General features: G+C 40.9%; 1 protein-coding gene across 1 annotated transcript in view; it reads left to right on the forward strand.

Moving 5' to 3' along the window:
- The window catches only part of RUBCN (rubicon autophagy regulator), a 71,909-nt gene extending 51,948 nt beyond the window's left edge, over nucleotides 1-19,961 (forward strand). The window contains exon 23 of the mRNA XM_032480887.1: nucleotides 19,852-19,961. The gene's annotated coding sequence lies outside the window, so the exon portion shown is untranslated. The remainder of the gene's footprint in view (nucleotides 1-19,851) is intronic.
- Nucleotides 19,962-20,405: the final 444 nt, after the last annotated feature.

Genomic DNA, 20,405 nt, shown 5'->3' on the forward strand with positions numbered 1-20,405 from the left:
TGTGTATGTCTCCCGTAACCACTGGAAGTCCTGCAGCCACAGGGCTAACCAAAAGAAAGCCCTGCCAGGCGAAAAGCACAAATGAGGCCTGAGGAGAGAAAAGGGACCAACAGGGCTTCCCCCACTCTCTTTCTCTCCTTCTCTCTCTTTCTCTTTCTTTGTTATTGACTAGTATTTAAATGTAGTTTTCTAATACATTCACATGCTTAAAATCCACAGAAAGGTGTACAGTGAAATATCCCTCCGATTTCTCTAACCATGTGCCCAGTTTCTGCCTCACCCCCTTCAGTAACCACTCATGACTTTTCTTTTTATCCTTACAGTTTCTTTATGCAAATATAAGCAAATTATAGATATACATATATATAATAGGATATATATGTATATCCTACTCTTTACATTTTTTTAAAAATTAGCATACTATATACACATTTCTGTACCTTGCTTTTTTTTCTCTGGCAGTCTATCTTAGAGAAATTTCTGTTACGAAGAGTTTCCGGATTCCTTTTTATAGCTGCACATTTTCCGTTGTGTGGATGGATTACAAACAATTTACCTATTGAGGGACATTTGTTTCCAACCTTTTATTAATACAAACCACATTGCAGTGAAAACCTGGTCATATGTCATTTCACATGAGTGCAAGTATATCTAGGATAAAGTCTCCAAAGTGGAGTGGCTGGCACAAAAAGTACATGCATTTGTAATTTTGATAAATACTGCCAAATTGCCCTCCAGGTGGGGATGAGATTGGAGCAGTGGGGAGAACAGAAAGGACTACTGTGGGGTCATACTCGCCTGCCTAAAACTCACCAGTAAGATAGTTTGATTCCTTTCCTAGCACATAAAGGATCTTCAACACATTAGCTTCATAGCCTGATCTCCTGTCATTCCCTGAGTTATTAACAGTGTCCTAAATACAGCTTGATCTCTCCTCCTTTAAAGAGCTAACTCAGCTACATCACAGCTTTTCAACAAATAGACATACCTTCTCCTGGAGGGTAAGAACCACTCGGGAAACATTCTGTCCTTGATGATGCTTTTCTCTCTCTGCCTGTCAGAGGGAACAAGAGTGATCAGAATTACACTGTGAGATTGTTTTGACTTTGGCTCTGATTACCTCTCCTCTTAGCTCTCTGATCTTTTTTTCTTGCAAGCAAATATCTTCACTGATTACTTTCCCAAATTCTGACATGATGAAAACATTTTCGTCTCCCCTCAGCTTTGTTTGCAACTGTTTCTGTTTTGTTTTGTCCAGCAGTCATTATCAGAGTAGATAACATTCCAAATGTCCTTCACTCACTTTATTATTAAACTGCCAAAGCTTTTCTTTACCAGGGACTAAACCAAGAGATATGATGATATTTATGTGCCCTAAAAATACACTAAGTATTGAAATTTTTTTATGTCTACAAAGTAAGCTGAGAGAAGATTGATAAAGCCATGTGAAAGACTGCTGAAGCTGACAGAACATCCAGATGTCTTCCAACCAGAGATAGAAAAATAGCCTACAGTACAAAATCTTTACTTATTCTAAGGGCCTTTGTTTATTGTTACAAACTAGGTATAGTTCACAGGAAGCAAGTTCTCAAGGGTCTCATTCCAACATTTAACTTAGACTTGAGATCTTCATAGGCCAAGAGTGAGAAGACTGTTCAACAGGGAAAAAAAGACTACTGGGTTACATTGCCAGCCCAGCGTTCATTTATTTATTCATTATCCATCCATCCCAAATAAACATCTATTGAATACTTACTGTATTTCTGTGTTCCAGACACCATACCTGGGCAGGAATACAAAGAATCAGAACGTTGTTTCAAAAGATATTTACTGCAGCATAATTTATGAGAGTACAAACTTAATGGAAAATATCCCAAAATAAATGTGACCATAAAAGCAATGGTTATAGACCATGGTGGTAACATGGAAGAAAAATCTTATAACACAATGTTGTGTAAAAAAAAAAAAAAAGGAAAAGTATTTGTCAAATACACATGAGTCCATGCCAATAGAAAAGGATTGAATAAATAAATGTGGAAGAAGAAACATCTTCCTGATTGAAGAATTCCAAAGAATATATGAAATTCTACCCCACTCCAGGAGGTGGAGCTTAATCTCCTCTCACCTTGAGGGTGGACTGGATTCACTTTTTGAAAAAAGCACAGAAAGAGAAAAATAGCAACTTTACAGTGGAGAAAGCTGGCCAACATTAGCTTCATCACGTCACCAGGGGTGTCATGTGGATACTGTGCACCCCTGTGATGAGATGGGCACATCACCATGTGGGATTCTTTCCAAAAACCCACAGCCCCTGTCTAATCATGAGAAAAACAAAACATAAACCCAATTTGAGCAACTTGACTTTTTACGAAATACCTGACCAGTACTCCTCAAAACTGTCAAGGTCACAAAGAGCAAGGAAAGATTGAGTAACCAACACAGGCCGAAAGAGCCTGAGGAGACTTGATGACTAAATGCAGTGAGCTATTGGGATTGGATCCTGGAATAGAAAAAGGACATTAATGGCAAAACTGGTAAAATCTGAAGAAAATCTGGAGTTTGGTTAAAAGGAATACTAATGTTGGTTTCTTAGTCTTGAAAAATGTAAGGTAGTAACATTGGAGAAAACTGAAATTGGGTGGGGGTATATGAGAACTTGCATACTTCTTTGCAACTTTTCTGTAAATCTAAAATCATTCCAAAATAAGTTTATATATAAAAAAGTGTCTATACTCCATTATTACAATATGGGAAAACATTCCGAGAAAGAAAAATACATATGAGAAGAGAAGGAAATATGTAAATGTAAGTGTGGCTCTGCAGAAATGTTAGGACTATGGAGTGATTTTTTTTCCTTTTTATCTGTTTATTGAAATATCTGTATAGTGGTCATATTATTTTATACTTTAAATTGTTAACTTCTGTTTTTGTTTTGTTTTAGGGAAAAAATTTTTCCCTTGAAATGCAAAGGGAGTGAATGAACAAAAGCGTATATAGATATTGGAGGGGAGTCAAGACAGCTACTGCTTTAAAATACCCACAAACATTAATCTATACAAGATAAGCTGACTCAACTCGGCCCAGAAACATGGACGGATCCTTCCTTCTTTCTTTTCCTTCCAGTGTTCTCCTTCCTTCTTGATCTTCCTAGCCTCCTGCACAGTTCCTCTGAGAACTAGTACCTATGTCCAGTCCTTCTGTCCTGAGGGCACACAGGGAGAGGACACTTTGGAGTTTCCATAAACTATCTGCATATCCAGGCTTAGAAACCTTGGTTTCCATTCTTGATAGTTTGTAGGGTCCCCACCATTACCTTAGTCCTGAAATAATTTTGGCTTTTGGACTGGGTTCAAACTAATCAGTATCCTTGGGAAGGCTGGGGCAGGATGGGACCAGGGCTAGTGGGACTCAGGAAAACCCTCTTGACTACTAGGTTTTAGAGTGGAAAGTCCAGACAGTGACCATCTGGACAGTCTTCCAGAGGCTTCTAGGACTCCAGCTATTCCAAAAGCTACAAACAGCTCCCTTTGACTCTGACATGGAGTTCCCATCATAAGCACCTGTGAGCAGAAACCATTCCTTCATATGCGCTTACTTGCCCTTATCCTATTCCAAGTAGAGGTAGTCTTAAAACCAAAGGCAACGAGTTTACCAGCTAGACAGAAATATTTATCCAACTTACATTCTTTCCACAACGTGCCAGTCAACTCAAGGGTCCCAGATAAAATATAGATAGAGCAAGCCTTCTCTTTAGTTCTTAGTTAACATCTTCCCCTCTCTCCCAAATTATCGGTTTTTCTTTTCTTTTTTCTTTCTTATCTTTTTTTTTTTAATGGACCTCATGCATGGTAAGCATGCATTCTACCACTGAACTATTCCCCATGCCCTAAATTCATTTTTTTTAACCCTTGACCAAGGGATGGGCACATTGATAAAGTTGGATTGCCTGAACTCTTTCCCTAGACTTTGAACCTTGAACAAATAAGGCAATGAACAAAAAAGTAAGTGAGCGGGCACTTTCTCATTCTAGCATGATGATGAGACCGTCATTCCCGCCCCTGGGACTCTGGGGCTGCCACTTTCCTATCCTGTTCTGAGTCCAGTTCTTTAGCTTTCCCTTCAAATCTTTTTAGTACATTCCTTTTTCTTCTTAAGTTAGCAGGAGTCAGTTTCTGTTGCTGGCAAGAAAAGAACCCTAGTGCAGGTAGTAAAAGGGCCAAAGAGAAGGCAATGATAATGCAAATATTGACTTTACGTGGCTAACTTAACCTGATCCAAATCATGGATGTATAATTTTCTTCATCCACCATGTACATGACTCAGAGCTTGGATGCAGTTCCTGCCCTTTAGGAGTTTACAGTTTAGTTTGAAGATAGGACTGCACAAATGAAGTTATTACATATGGAATGTTTACTGTGTGCAGAGCACTATTCTAAATTCTTTCCATGTATGACTCCTTTAATTCTCCTGACTACTCTATGAAGTAGACACCATTATCATTTCCATTCTATAAAGAAGTAGTTAAGGCACAGAGAGTTTAAGTAACTTGCCCAAAGTAACAGAGCTAGTAAACAGTGGATCCTGAATCCGAATGTAGCCAGCCTGGTTCCAAAAACCCCATTCTTAATGACGATGTTATGCCAGAATGAATGTTAAAAACAGAATTCTGGAAGGTCAGAGATGGGGGAGATCAATGTGGCCAGAGTGATGAGGGAGGTCTCCAGGGCCTCTTGGTTCTGGAGCTGGCTCCCTGAGGCAAGGTCGGATTTAATCTGCTAAGTGGAGGGAGAAGGGCCTTCTGAGACAGGAGGGTCAATGCAGCAGGAGCAAAAACAAAGCTGGAACTGAAAATAGTGGGTAGACAACTATGAGACATAGAGAGAGGGCATCTTTTGGAAAGTGTTCAAGGAACAATTGGATATTTAGCAAGGTCAGACCATAAAGGACCTTGAAGGGTCAACCTCTATGACCTCACCCTGTAATGAGTGCCCCTGCAGCTTTTACAGGGAAAAATAGTTGGAAATTTTTCTTTTAGTATACAAAATTGCAAACATATACAAAGATATTGAGAGTAGAAAACTGAACCCCCGTGTACCCATTATGCAGCTTCAGCAGTGATCAACACACAGTTAGTTGTGTTTCATCTATACCCCCACCCGCTAATAGTCATGTGTCTATGAGAATGGGTGCCCCTCCACACACAGGCGGGTGGTGCAGGCAAAGTGCACCCATATCATGTGTCTATTAAATGGTTTCACATCCATACACAGGTCTATATGTAATATATACAATATATACACATGCCTGTGTATAGATATGTATATAATATGTATATATTATACATGTATATGTATATCCATACACATGTCTGAGTTGGATATAATATACACACATGTCTGTGTATGGATATGTGTATATATATTAATATATGTATGTAATATAATGTATATATATATAAAATGACATATATACGTATAAAATCTGTATATTATATAGGTATACATCCACCCCCAGGCCTGTCTTAGACCTCAGCTCATATGAGGGACAAGTCATCTTTTTTTGTTTTGTTTTGTTTGAGTATAGGTAGATTTATTTAGAGATACATCAAGAGGCAAGAGAAAGGCCATGAGGTGTGGGGCTTGGGTGCTCAGATTAGAGTAAAAGTAGGTACACACTCCATAGACAGAATGCGGGCCATCTCCAAAGAGGGAGAGAGAAGGGTGGCAGCCACAAATCATCTCAAAAGATTAATTTCTCCAAATCTGCCCCCAATAGTAGATAGAAACTCCAAAAGGCAACCCAGGAACCTAGAGTAACTCTTGGTAAACGCTAACCATTGCTGCCACAGGTTATTTTTTTTTAAATTGAGATCAGGTAAAGAAGCCAAAGCTCAGGAGAAGGAAAGCAGGAAAGAGGCCAGGCAGGCCCAAGTGATTACAGCCTTTCAAGGGCAGCCACCATCCCTAAGTCCTTGGCCCCCAGAAGTCTGAGACAACCCTGATGATCAATACAACATCTGCCACTGACCTGGTCGATGGTCCAAGAAATGTCCCCATAAGGACAAACCTTCAAGATCTGTCTGTTTTTGGTGTAACAAGCAAGGTCGTTGGGTAGCCCTCTGTCCCTTGAGCCAAATGGCCCATGGGGGATAACCGGCCTGCGACCTGCAAATGACTGTCTGGGACTAAAGAAGTCCCCTCCAGTCAGCCCCAACGCAAGAGATCTTCATCACTGGGCTGGAGCCACGGGTGCAAATGGATGTGGCAGGTAGGACAATCACTTTTATTTTTTTGGATACCAGAACCACCTACTCTGTCCTAATTTCCTTCTCTAGGCCCTTCTCTAGATTCTGTACCATCATGGGAGTCACAGGTAAACCGACCTTAAGATTCTTTACTCACCTTCTTTGTTGTTTATGGGATGAACGCTCATTGGCACATTCTTTCTTATGCATGCCAGAATGTCCTAGCCCCCTTTAAGGCCAAGATCTTTACAAGCTGGGAACCTGAGTTATCCTGGGAGAAGGTCCCCAAACTTTCACCTCTTTATACTCTTACTGCTCTCTGGGGAAAGAGAAAAACCTCTGGACCCAGAGGCTTGGGAGAATAAAATTAATCCTGCTGTCTGGGATCAAGGTATCCCAGGGCGAGCAAAGACGGCTGCTCCAGTTGTCATGTCCCTCAGAGATCCTACCTGGTTCCCTAATCGAAAACAAGATATGACTTACTTATCGGCTCTCTTACTCGAGAACAGGCCATGCAACATGCAATCCAAAGTCTTCACTTGTTGGCTGAGCGGGGATATAAAGTTTCCAGGTCCAAGGCCAAAATGGTCAAACAAGAGGTAACTTATCTAGGAGTTGTTCTGACTCCTGGAAACTGTAGCCTTTCCCCTGAACGAATTCAGGGAATCTTACAACTCCCTAATCCCACTACTTGAAAACAGCTCAGGGTATTTCTTAGACTAACAGGTTCCTGTAGGCTTTGGATCTTTAACTATGGGTCTATAGCCCAACCTCTGTATGACAGCTTAAAGGGTAAAGATGGCTCAGTATCTCTCCCGTAGGGGCCTTCCCAACAGGAAGCAATGGAAGAATTAAAAAAAATCTAGTAAGATCCCTGGCCTTGGGGCTTCCAGATCCCACAAGGCCCTTCCAGTTCTCTGTTCACGAGAGAGGAGGAATAACCTTGGGGGTCCTCACCCAACGGCTGGGTCCTACCCAACAGCCTATAGGATACCTCTCCAAGTGGGTAGATCCCACTGCTCGAGGCTGGCCTTCCTGCCTGAGTGTTGGGAGCCCTCTCCACTCTCCTGGAGGAATCTTCTAAGCTAACTCTGGGAGCCCCTATACAAGCATACGCTAACCATCAAGTTTCTGATCTTTTAAAAGGCAAGGGACATTTCTGGCTCTCAGCTGCTCGGCTTCTTAAATATCAGGCATTCTTACTGGAAAACCCAGGTATCATTGTCTCCGTTTGTGGGACACTCAATCCTGATGCATCCATCACCAGAGGAGTCTCTTCCCTTTCACCTATGTCATGAGTCCCTAGCCATTTCTCTAGGAGCTAGAACAGATCTCACCGACCAACCCCTGGAAAACCCTGATGAGATCTGGTTCACTGATGGGAGCCACATATTCTTGTGAGCCTCTTAGTGATCTGTGACTACTTTTCAAGCAACACTCCGGTAAGACTGTTCCATCGCCCTAGGGGATTACGGATCCCTGTTAGATAAACCTCTTTCTTAAATGTCTCCTGGCTCAAAACTTTTTTCTTTTAGGGCCCCTGCCAAACTGTTTTAATACTAATTTAAATTGTCTCTGACATTAGGGTCTCTCTTTTTACTCCTCCGTTAGTTCACTGGACTAACACTCCAACATCTGCTTTCTAAAACCTAAACGAACAGAAAGCACAGAAATCATTTTTTTTTTAAGACCCTTGTTTGCCCTTTTCATCCTTTGGCTAGGATTAGCTGTATATATTTGACCTCTGTTTTTTCAACCTTCTTGTGAAATGTGTTTCTTCTTGTCTAGAGGTAAAGTTCAAATGGCTGTACAACAAGGTAATCAACCAATCAGCCAAGACCGCTTATATACAAGCCCCTCGATGGACACCGACCCTTCGCTCACATCCTGCCCACTGACAGCCAGCTAGTCTGGGACCCCAATGAGCTCCATGGTTGTCCCAGATCAGCAGGAAGTAGCTAGAGTGTTTGTCGCTCTCAAAGTCCCAAAGATTTGGGGTCCTATGACTAGAGGGGGGGAATGTTAGGTAGTTTAGATATAAATGAGCACTGGGCAGGGGGAGAGGATGGGGAAAGGAGCAACCCAGAACACAAGGAACCTGAGCTCTCAATCAACCAGAGCGCAGGGAACCTGAGTTGTTAATCAATCAGTCAGTCAGCCAGTCAGTCAATCAATCAATCAATTACCAGGTCTGGGGGTGGAGGGTCACCCTGTATCATGTGTCTATGAGACAGGGTGCCCCTCACCCCCAGGCCTGGGGATGGCGGTGTACCCCGTGTCATTTTTCTGTGTCTATGAGACGGGGTGCCCCTCCACCCCCAGGCCTGGGCATGGAGGTGCACCCCATGTCATGTATCTATGATTATTTTCAAGCAAATCTTAGACATCATATTCATCCGTATATATTTCAGTATATGTAGAAAATCCCAAGGAATCTCTTTTTTAAAACCCTCCTAGTATTCATGTGCTTAGCAGTGTTGCAGACTACAAGATAAACATACAAAAATCAATTGCATTTCTATATAGTAGCAATGAACACGTGGACACCAAAATTTAAAATACCATACCACTTTCAATCAGTATATATAAAAAAAGAAGCACTTAGATGTAAATTAAATAAAATATGTACAGGATTTGTATGCAGCAAGTATAAATTCTTGATCAAAGAAATCAAAGAAGATCTAAGTGAATGAAGAGATATATTATGTTTATGGATTAGAAGACTCAGTATAGATGGCCATTATCTCCAAATTTATATACAAACTTAATGCAAGTCCTATCAAAATCCCAGCAAGATTTTTTGGACAAAATTATTCTAAAATTTATATGAAAAGACAAAGGAGGAAGAATGACTAAAACTTTTGAAAAAGAAGAAGGAAGTAGGAGAAATCAGTCTACCCAATTTTAAGACATTATATAGCTACAATAATCAAGAACTATGTCGTATTGTTGGAGGTATAGACACAGATCAATGGAACAGAATAGAGAACCCAGAAATAGACCCAAACAAATATGCCCACCTGATTTTTGACAAAGATGCAAAAGCAATTTGATGAATGAAAGAGAGCCTTTTCAACAGATGGAGCTGGAACAACTGGAAATCCACAGGCAAAAAAAAAAAAAAAAAAAAAAAGAACCTTGACTTATTATCACAATTATACAAAAATTAAAATAGATTGCAACAAATGTAAAATTATAAAAATTTTAGGGGAAAAAAAAGCAGGAAAAAAATCTCAGGATATACAGCTAGGCAAGTAATTCTTAGACTTGACACCAAAAATGATTTATGTAAGGACACATAAAAATAAAACGTTTGCTCTACAAAATACCCCTTTAAAGGGACAAAAACACGAGCTACAAACTGGGAAAAGATATTTGAAAACCACCCATCTAGCAAAGAGCTAGTATCCAGAGGACATAAGGAACTCTTGAAACTCAACGGTAAATGTTCTATGTCAATTATACCTCTATTTAAAAAATTAAGTTAAAAACTCAACAGTAATAAAAAATCCAATTAGAATATGAGCAAAAGATATTAAGAAACATTTCACTGAAACAGGTATACTAGTCACAAATAAACACATGAAAAGAAGTTCAATAACATTAGCCATAAGGGAAATGCAAATTTACACCACAAGATATAACAACATATCTATCAGAACCACTAAAATAGAAAATAGTAACAATACTAAATGTCAGCAAGGATGCAAAGAGACTATCACTCATTCATTGCTGGTGGGAATGTAAAATGGTTCAGCCACCCTGGAAAACAGTTTGTCAGTTTTTTATGAGACTAAATAAACATGCAACTATCCTACAACCCATCAATTTCACTGTTGCACATTTATCCCCAAGTGGTAAAAATATATATGCACACAAAAACCTGTATATGAATGCTAATAGCAGCTTTATTAGTCAAAAATTGGAAACAACCCAGATATAATTCTACAGCTGAATACCAGAATGAACAATAGGACATACATACCTTAGAATACTACTCAGAATTAAAAGGAATAAACTATTAATATATGCGACAACCTGGATGAATCTCCAGAGAATTCTGCTGAATGAAAAAAAAGCCAATCCCCAAATATTCTGCATGATTCCATTTATATAACATCATTGAAATGACAAAATTATAGAAATGAAGAACAGAGTAGTGGTTGCCAGAAGTTAAGGAGAAGATGCGGGCAGGAGGGAAGTGAATATGGCTATTAAAGGGCAACACGAGGGATCCTTGCCATGGCAACATTCTGTCTTTCCTCTTTCAATATTAGTACCCTGTTTGTGATGTTGTATTATAGTCTTGTAAGATGTTACTTTTGGAGGAAGCTGGATAAAAGGTATGTGGACTGTCTCTGCATTATTTCTTATAATTGCATGTGTAACTGTAATTATTTTAAAATAAAAAGTTTAATTAAAAAATTTATGTTATAAATTGCCATGAGAAAGAATCAGCAGATGCAATAGAAAAACTCTCCAGGAACTACAGAATTTAGAGCAATATGAAAGAGAATTTTACATATCTATGTTAATTTACATGGAAATGCAAAGGACTAAAAATAGCCAAGGAAATTCTAAGAAGAATAATCTTGCTCTAACAGATACCGAAATATATCCTAAAGCTAGCATAATTAAGATAATGCAGCACTTGTGTAGGAAAGGACAAATTAGAACAATGAAACAAAATGGAAAGTCCGTAAATAGATCTATACATATAAGGAAATTTGATATGCCACAGAGGTGGTTTCACAAACCAGCGGGGAAGTGACAAATTATTTGGTACATGATTATTTAACACTGGCTATCCCTATGAAAAAAATTACTTTAGATCCACACCTCAAATGAACACAAAAATTAATTCCAGGTAGATAAAAGACTTAAATGTGAAAATAAAATTGTATTACTATTATGGCTTAAATTGTGTCCTCCCAAAAGATCAGTTCAAGTCCTAAGCCTTGATGTCTGTGAATGTGGCCTTTATGAAAATAGAGTCTGCAGATGAAATCAAGCTAAGATGAGGTTGTACTAGAGTAGGCTGGACCCTAAATCCAGTATGACTGGTGAACTTACAAAAAGAGAAGAGGCACACAAGGAAAACCCCTTGTGATGACAGAGGCAAAGATTGGAGTGATGCTCTAATAAACCAAGGAACGCCAAGGATTGCCACCAACCACTAGAAGCTAGGAAGAGGCAAGGAAGGATCCTCCCCTAGAAACTTCAAAGAGGGCATGACACTTCCAGCCCCTGATTTCAGACCTCTATCTTCCAGGACTATAAAAGAATAAATTTTTCTTGTTTTAAGTCATCCAAATTTGTGGTAATTTGTACAGCAGCCCTAGGAAATAAATACAAATACTTATAGAAGAAAATAAACTTAAAAAAGTTAAAAGTAGAGAAAGAGTTCAAAAAACAATTCACCAAAAACACAAAACACAAAAGACAGATAAATTTGCCTTAAATTAAAATATAAAGCTGCTGCACATCAAAAGAAACAAAATAAAAAGTCAAGCCATACACAGGGTGAAAGATATTCACACATATAACCTGCAAAGGAATGAAATGGTAAGTGGAATTTATAAAGGAAGTCTACTCTCAGTAACAAAAACAACCTCATAAATTCATAAAAACCAAGCAAAAAAATGAGCAAAGTCTACAAATGGGCAATTTGTAGAAAAGAAGCCTAAATAATCAGTAATCTCAAACTCAGCAGTACTCATGGAAACACAAATTAAAACTGGAATTCGTTATGATGCCACACTGATCAAATTGGAGGAGGGGAAAAGTGAAAATATCAAGTGTTGGTGAGAATGTGGAACAAGAAATCCTGCTGCACTGCTGGTGGGCAGATAAATCGTCACAAGGACCACTTGATCACATTTTGGACTTGAAGACGTGTACAACCTATGACTGAATAATCCCATTCCTAGATGGTGCGGAGGGGTATGATGATGATATGTATAAAAATATATAAGATGAATATACGAATATAAGAGGTGTACAAGAATGTTTATAGCAACATTTTATAATTATGGAAAACTGCAACCAGTCCAAATATCAATCAACAAGAGAATGGCTGAATAAATGTTGAATAGTCATAATGCAATATTTTTATAATGATAAATTATAAGTAACATAAAATTTACTCTTTTAACTATTTTAAGTATACATTTCAGTGCTATGAGGTACATTCACATTGTTGTGCAACCATCACCACTAACCATCTCCAGAACACATTTCCCTCTTTCCATACTGAAACCCTATACCTATGAAATAACAACTCCCTATTATCCGCCGACTCCCAGCCCCTGGTGACTACTGCTCTGCTTTCTTTCTGTATGAACTTGACTACTCTCAGTACCTCATGTAAGTATAATCATACAATATTTGTCTTTTTATGAGTGGTTATTTCACTTAGTATAATGTTTTCAAGGTTCATTCATGTTGAAGCATGTATCAGAATTTATATCCTTTTTAAGACTGAATAATATTCCAGTGTATGCATGTATCACATTTTGTTTATCCCTTAACTCTTGACGGACATTTATTATTTCTGTCTTTTGGCTATTGTGAATAATGCTGCTATGAGTGTTGGTGTACAAATATCTGTTCGAGGCCCTGCTTTCAATTCTTTTGGTATATACCTAAAAAGTGGAATTGCTGGATCTTATGGTAATTTCATTTTTATTTTTTAAGAACCACTATACTGTTTTCCACAGTGGCTGTACTAGTTTACATTCCTATCATAATGAAATATTTTACAGTAGTTGAAATGAATGATGAAAATTAAGTATATGGCATGGGAACTTCTAAACGTGTCATTTCCTGTTCTTGGACCATTCTCCCATCCCACTCAGTGCTCCACCTGGATAAATCCCACTCATCTTCTAAATTTTGGCATAAACAATATAATTCTAGAGAATCTTTCCAGCTCACCTGCTTCCACCTCTATCTCCCAGACCCCTGGTAGGTCTTCTTCCTCTGTCTCTCCCTTTCATAGTCATCATCATGTATTGTATTTGTGAATTTGTCTGTCTTTTTTACTACTAGACTGAAGCTCCTTGAAAGCAGAACTGTTTCTGTCTTCTTTATTGTGGAATCCTTAAGAATTGTATTAGACTAGGTGTTTAAACAGTACTGTTGAATCAGTTAATGAGTTTTAGGCATATGACAAAGTGACAGAAAGCATTTATAGTCCTGAGGTTCTCTGAGTCTCTCTGTGTCCTCTGTAGCAACTATTTAGAGGCTGTTAGAAAAGGAAAGTTCCCCCATCTCATAGTGCCCCAGAGTGTCTAAGCCAGAAGGGACTTCTGTGGGTCATTTTTTCCAACCTCCAACTCAATGCAGTCTCCACCACTGCCTCCCTAAGAGCATTTCCAGCCTAGCCTGAGCACTTCCAAAGATTATCGCTACATAGTTATGCTTTCAGTTGCATGTTACAGAAACCTCAAGTAAGAATAACAAACAAATAGAGTTTATTTCCCTCACATACCAAGAAGTCTCAAGGTAGGCAGTTGCTGACTCTGGTTCAGTTGTTCAACTACGTCATTGAGGCTCAGGCTTTTTCTATTGTGTAATTGTTGCCTCATGATTGTAAAGTAGCTGCCACAGCTCCAGGCATCACATCCCATTAACAACAGGAAGAAGGAAAAAGGGAAGTGCCAGCAAGCTCTCCTCTTCTGCCTGTCCATTTTATAAGAAAGCAAAACTCCAGATGTTCTCCAGGATATTTCCATCTATGTTTTACTGGCCAGAACTATATCACTGACCACCAAGTGAAGGAAGGTTGGGAAAGATTTAATTTTTCTGGCCTCTGTAGTGGAAGGTGATAGGATGTGAGTAGGAATGGCTGTTGAGTCTATCTTAAGTACTCACTGTCTCTTTTAAATGAGAACTTCTGCCACATGCAGAGATTGAATGGAAACCTGGTTGGGTCAAGTGTATAACCAACACCAGACTATAGTTAGGCATTTCCCCAGCGGCCAGTCGAGCCACCTTACTTTTCACATTTTCCTATTGGAGATTCCCCTCAAATCTCTATCCCTCAACCTTCTCTTGTTCTGTCAGCATTCGAATAGCCCTGTGGTGTAGACAAGTAATAACAACTCTGGGGGGATCAGAGCTGCCAGCTGATTTTCCTGGCAGATAGGACCTCCCAGGGGCATCTCTGAATAATGCCGCTGTATTTTGGTTGAAAGAACCCTGCAGTGAGCCAGGAGATTGAGGTTCTCACCTCAGCTCTACAATAACTGAGCTGTGTGAACTCCGGTTGCTCTTGTCTTCTCAGGGCCTCAGTATCCTCATCTATAAAATGGGAAGGTGAGACTAGAAGGTGTCCAAAATCCCTGACAGTAATCATACTGGTTTCTCTGATCCTGCTCTTGGAAACCCCAGGCGACTGGAAAATTGTTTTTTGCTGCATTACTTCTGCTTGGGCAAGGTATTCCAAGCAGCTGGGACACCTGTGCCACTGTTCTGGTGCCACACCCTGTCCTCTGCCAGTGGCTGCCCCAGTGCCAGCTGGCTCCTCCCTGGGGGTGCAGAGACCAAATGAGCTTACTGGGATGAGTAGGTATTAAAAGCCCTGGCCTTGGTCCCTGAAACACTGTCTCTGCTCGATGCCTACGGCCATGAGGCTGGTTCTCCTCCTCCTGCTGTGGCTGAGCCCTGAGGCCCCAAACCAGGAGACAGGTGAGGAGCCAGGCTAGCAGGTCAAAGGGACCAGGCCTCTAGTCTCTTTCATTTATTCATTCATTTGTTCAATCAACCATTTTGATTGATTAGGAAGTATCAATCAAAGTATATAATTTGATATACTTCGATATACTTCCTTATGTTCACTAATTCATTAATTAAATAATTCATTTGTTCAGACATTTACTAAGCATCTACCAATGCTTAGGGTGGTTTCTCTGTGCACCCACCTTCATATGGATAAGGTGTCCTTGGATGATTCACTTGGGAAGGTCAGCTTCGGATGGGGAGTCCAGAGGAATGTCCAGAAGAAGTTCCTGTGAGTAGAGGCAGCATGAGGCTCTAGAACATGCACAGTCGCGGGGACAGAGAGAAGATGGTGTGCCAAGCCCAGATCCAGATTAATAGGCAGACTCACTGGGCAACTGCCAAGCACCAACCCACATGGTTGGCTGAAGTATTCCTGGAAATGCAGTGGGGTGGAGAGAGCTGTATCTACCAGAACCTCTTTGGGGAGAAAACTAGATGTCACTGGTTGGAATACATTTTGTGGGGGAGAGCCTCAAGGGGCATGCTCAAGTAACAACAAATGTGTGGATAAACTGCTTTGTAAAAAGGACTCCTGGGGAAGAGCAGGGCTGCAGATTGGCTGAGTGGGGTTTGCAAGTTTGGGGCTGGCGCAGCATTGCTGAGAACCGCAGAGGGAGGAGGAGGCTGCCCAGGGCCCCCTTTCCACACCCTTCCCCAGCAGAGCTCAGCCTCTTCTCTGTAAACCTGTGAAACATGTTTAAAGTGTATTGCTCCCTAGGGGTGCAAACTGTTAGCATTGGGTTCTTCGCCCAGCCCTGTTTGGGGCTGTTTCTGGCCCAGAGCTTACCACTTCTACTAGCTTCTTAGTCTTAAGCCAATGGGATGGTCACAGAGGAGTCCCTGAACTACCACCACCTCCTTACTGGGAAGCGGATTCCGGGTGGGCTCACTGCCCCTCCACCAACCCGGCGGCTCTCTCCTCTCACTGCGACGCAGCACTTACTGTACAGTACGATGTGATGTTCGCTAGAGCTTCTGGAAGGTGTTTTTTTGGAGGGTCGGGAGGGGCAGGGCAGTGGAATGTATGTTTATGATCTACCATGGTACTCCGCTCAGAGGGTCGCTCGATAGAATAAAATGAATCCATGAGTGAATGGGTGCTTTGTCACCATGGGTGGCCTTTCCTTCCCGTATTGTGCTGTCATTTTACTGATAGGACCAGTCAGCTCTGTTAGGAACTGTAAATCTGTCCTGGCCTATGGATACCCTGGGAGATCAAGGGTGAGCCCAAGGTCAATTAGGATCTTTTTAGTTAAATTAAATATAAATTATTTCATACCAGAACTACAGGGATGCCGTTCCTGCTTTCAAGAAGCTGGTGGTAAGACGAATACCTCCAGAAAGAAGACTGTAACAATAACGGAGATGGGGATTCATGCTATGTTAGACATCGAAATCAATAGGTTTTAAGAGTAAGAAGAAAAAGTTAATCCCAGTAAATGTAGTCAATCCCTACATCCCAGCCGGGGGTGAGGGGTTGTGGGGGAGTAATGTAGGAAGGCCTCTCTGGATAGATCAAATTTATTCCAAAAAATTCTGTTTTGGAAAATTTGAAACACACAAAAATAGAGGGAATAGTATAATGAACCCAATGGGCCTATTGGCTAGCTTGAAGATTATCAACATTTTGCTCACTCTTATCCACTAGACTAAAAAAAATATATATATATAACCACAATACCTGATCAGAGCTGAAATAATTAAAATAATTACTATTACTTAATACCTATCAGTGTGCATGTTTCTCTAATTGTCAAAAAGGCTTTTTTGCAATTGGCATATTCGAATCAGGATCCAAACAAGGTCCACACATTACATTTAACTGGTACATTCTTAAGTCTCTTTAAATCTATAACAGCCTTCTTCCTTTTTTTCGTGCTGTTTATTTGTTGAAGAAACCAAGTCATTTGTCCTATAAACCATCCTGCATTCTGGATTTGTCTGATCAGATCCTTACAGGTGTTTCTCTGTCCCCTGCATTTCCTGAAATCTGATAGTTAAAGTTCATTTCTTTGGGTAAGAATATACTGTAGGTGAGGCTGTGGAATTCCCCATGTCCTATTTCCTTGTGAAGGAGACATGCAACGTCTAGTCGTCTCACTTCTAATGGTGTTAAACTTGATCAGCCAAATGCCTCCATTGGTAGGTCCATTATAAAAGTTCCACTTTCTCTAATAGTTTTGGCTTCCACTGATGATTATTGCCCAGCTCCATTTTTTCATTAGGGGTTGCCCAGTGATGGTTTTCTAATTCTGTTATTCCTTCTGCATTTGTTGGCTGGAGTTCTTCTATAAAGACCTTTTCCTTGTCAACTCTTTGGTTTGTGTGGAAAGTCTGGATAAATAAGTCTTCATTTATCAGTCTCAGAATAATGAGCTAGTTCCTGAGCAACCCTAGGAAGGTTGAGTTTAATCAAGGCCTTAAAGGATAAGAATGTTTTCTTCTAGTGGCTGTGGGAGGGAAGGGCTTTCTAAGCAGAGGATATAGCTTGAACAAACAGCTCAAAAGCAGGAGTATGAAGGGTATTTAGAGAATAGCAGAGATAGGTGGCAAGTGCAACCAGAGGCTGTTTGAAGGCGAACCCTGAGCGTGGATGTGGTGGGAAAAGCAGGGAAGCAGTCAGGATTGCTGGTTCTGCTCCCAGCTCTGTCACCCGCTCAAGCATGACCTAATCAACATGGCTTTTCCATTTTTTGATCAGTGTCTTTCAAACTTTTCTGGCCACAATCCACATAAATATGTTTTATACTGTGACCCATTACTAACACACATGGATATAAAAACAAATAAAAATTAAAAAAAAAAAAACCTTAAGCAACTTACACTTACATGTACAATGTATGTGGATGTGAATGAAAACCATATCAGTAAACAAAGAATGAAGCCATCAAGTCATCAGCCGCTGCTGCCACCCCCCATTGAAGACAAGCCTGCAGCCCAACCTTGGCAGCCACTCACAATGGTGTTCTCTGAGAGGACTCAGAATAAGAAAGGACAGGATACTGGCCCTAGACAGCTAGGTGCTTGTCAAAGGAATGAATTCAATGAGCCCAAATGTTTGCTTCCTCCCATACATAGAAAATCAATAAATTCTTTTAACTTGAGATGCCTGGTTTTCTTTAGAAAACAAGTAATCTTTTATTGTTCCAACTACCTAGTCTTTGTTGTAAAGCTCCTGTATATCCTAGCTCCTCTCCTGCCTCTTTGGAGCAGTCCCTCAGAGCCATCTGAGAGGCTGTCATCCCGCTCGAATCCTCCCTCCAAATGAAACATAACTCTCAACTTTTAGGCTGCGCATTTATTTCAGTTGACATGGATATTTTCTATTCTATTCCATTCCACTCCATCCCAGACTGTTAAAATAAATGCTGATCATGACCACTGAATTGATCTCTGACTTGCAAATGGGCCATAACCCTCATTTGGATAGTCCCTGGGGCTCTTCTCCAGCTCTAGTCCTTTGTAATTCCTGGTCTTGGTGACAGCCTTACACCGGACCAGGCGCTCAGGAAGGGGGATGATGTGAGAAGGGAAATCGATCATTTGCAGGAGGCTCCCAAGCAGAATGTGAGGCAGAAGCCAGACCAAACTCAGAAGCCTCCACCCAGCCCAGCCCACTGTCACCTTGAGAGGTCTGCCCTCCCTGGGCTGCTGCTCCCCTTTCACCAGACACCTATCTGCTGGTCCCCGTCTCCACAACAGGCTGGGTTAGCCACTTAGCCCCACATCCTCTCACTGGCCTAAGCCCTGTTGATCTTGTCAACTTTGGAAGGTCCTCAAGTTTATCCCTAAACAAAGCCCCAGGCAGGAGCTAACCAAACAGGAGACAATTGGGAAGGTCAAGGTAAAATAAAGAGCAGCTTTGAGATTCCCAGGCTTGAACTGCACCTAGACCCCAATCCACCCAAGCCACAGACTCACCAGGTAAATGGGGCCATGGTCCCTACCTGCTAATGCCTTGCTCTCCTCATGTCTTAAAGAAGATAAACCCCCTCATCTTGTAGTGGGTAGATATTGATAAGATAATAATTGAATTGAGCACCTTGGGAAAATGATAGGAGCTGGGGTTGGTGAAACTGTTTTGTAAATCAGGACTGTCTTGATAGCATCCTTACAGGTACAAAACTTCCAAATTTTGATCAAGTTTACTTTGTTCTTTCTTTTGTCACTTGTGCTTTTAGTATCATATCTGAGAAACCACTGCTTAATCCAAGTTCTTGACAATTTTCATCTATCTTATTGTGAAGGAAAAGCCCAGATGGGCTAACAAGCTAAGTCACAAATCTAAGTGTGATAAGTGTTGGGTTACTGATATAAGTTCTGCTGGGCTAACTCGTAAATCTGAAGTTTAGTGTCAGTTTACTGGGCTAACAAGCTAACTCGTAAATCCAAGCTCAACAAGTGTCAGTAACGTGATCTGTTCCAAATTGATAAGCTCCAGTGTACTGATTCCTTGCTTTTTGTTGTTTGAACCTTATTGGCTAATAGCCCCATACTTGTAATTAACCCTATAAAACCTCATGCGCATGTCTTGGAGGTGCTCAGAGCTTTGGAGCAGAAGCCCCTCTGAGCCCGCCGGCGTAATAAATCTGAGTACTCCAACCCTCCGAGTGGTGCTTGTTTCTTGGCTGGCCTGTCGTTTCTGTAACATTTCTGCCTAAGCATTTCATAATTATATAGTTTTAATATTTAGATCTATGATCTGTTTTGAGTTAATTTTTGTATATGGTGTGAGGTAGAGAATTCATTCTTTTGCATATGACTATCCAGTTGTCCCAACACCATTTTAAATCTGTCTCTTTTTAATATTCCTTTTTCTCCAGACAGCTGCTCCCAACCTCAACCCCTCTGCTGCCTTGGAATGGATTACCACTGCAAGAGAGGAAGCTGCTTCTGTGATGAATTCTACCATGTGGTACCAGACTGCTGCCCAGACCACCATGCTCTCTGCAACTCTGATAACTCACATGCAGGCTCCTTTCCACCCCCAGCAGAACTGGACACTATGATGGACAGAGGCAAGCACCTTACATGTCCTTCAGGCCAAGGCGAAAATGTGAACTGAATGGCTCCTAAGGTCCCTGACAATCCCAGGACCCTGGCATTTTGTCCATTTCATGTCAAAAGTGCCTACACATTCCTCCCAGCTTTCTTTCCCCACTGCTCCTTGCCACCTGCTGTTCCCCTCTGTTGGTGGTTGGGGAATGGCGTGGGGAATGGGGTGGCTGAACTCCATCTAACTGCCTCCACTTCTCTTGCAGTATAGATGCCTTTTGACCTGTTCCATGTAGACTCCTGAGGGTGGACAGGAGTCTGCAGAGAGGTGCTGCGGATGTTGGGCAGCAGCAAGGCATGGGAGACAGGGATGAGGACAGGA

The sequence above is a fragment of the Camelus ferus genome, chromosome 1 (assembly GCF_009834535.1).
Source record: "Camelus ferus isolate YT-003-E chromosome 1, BCGSAC_Cfer_1.0, whole genome shotgun sequence".
Lineage (NCBI taxonomy): Eukaryota > Metazoa > Chordata > Mammalia > Artiodactyla > Camelidae > Camelus > Camelus ferus.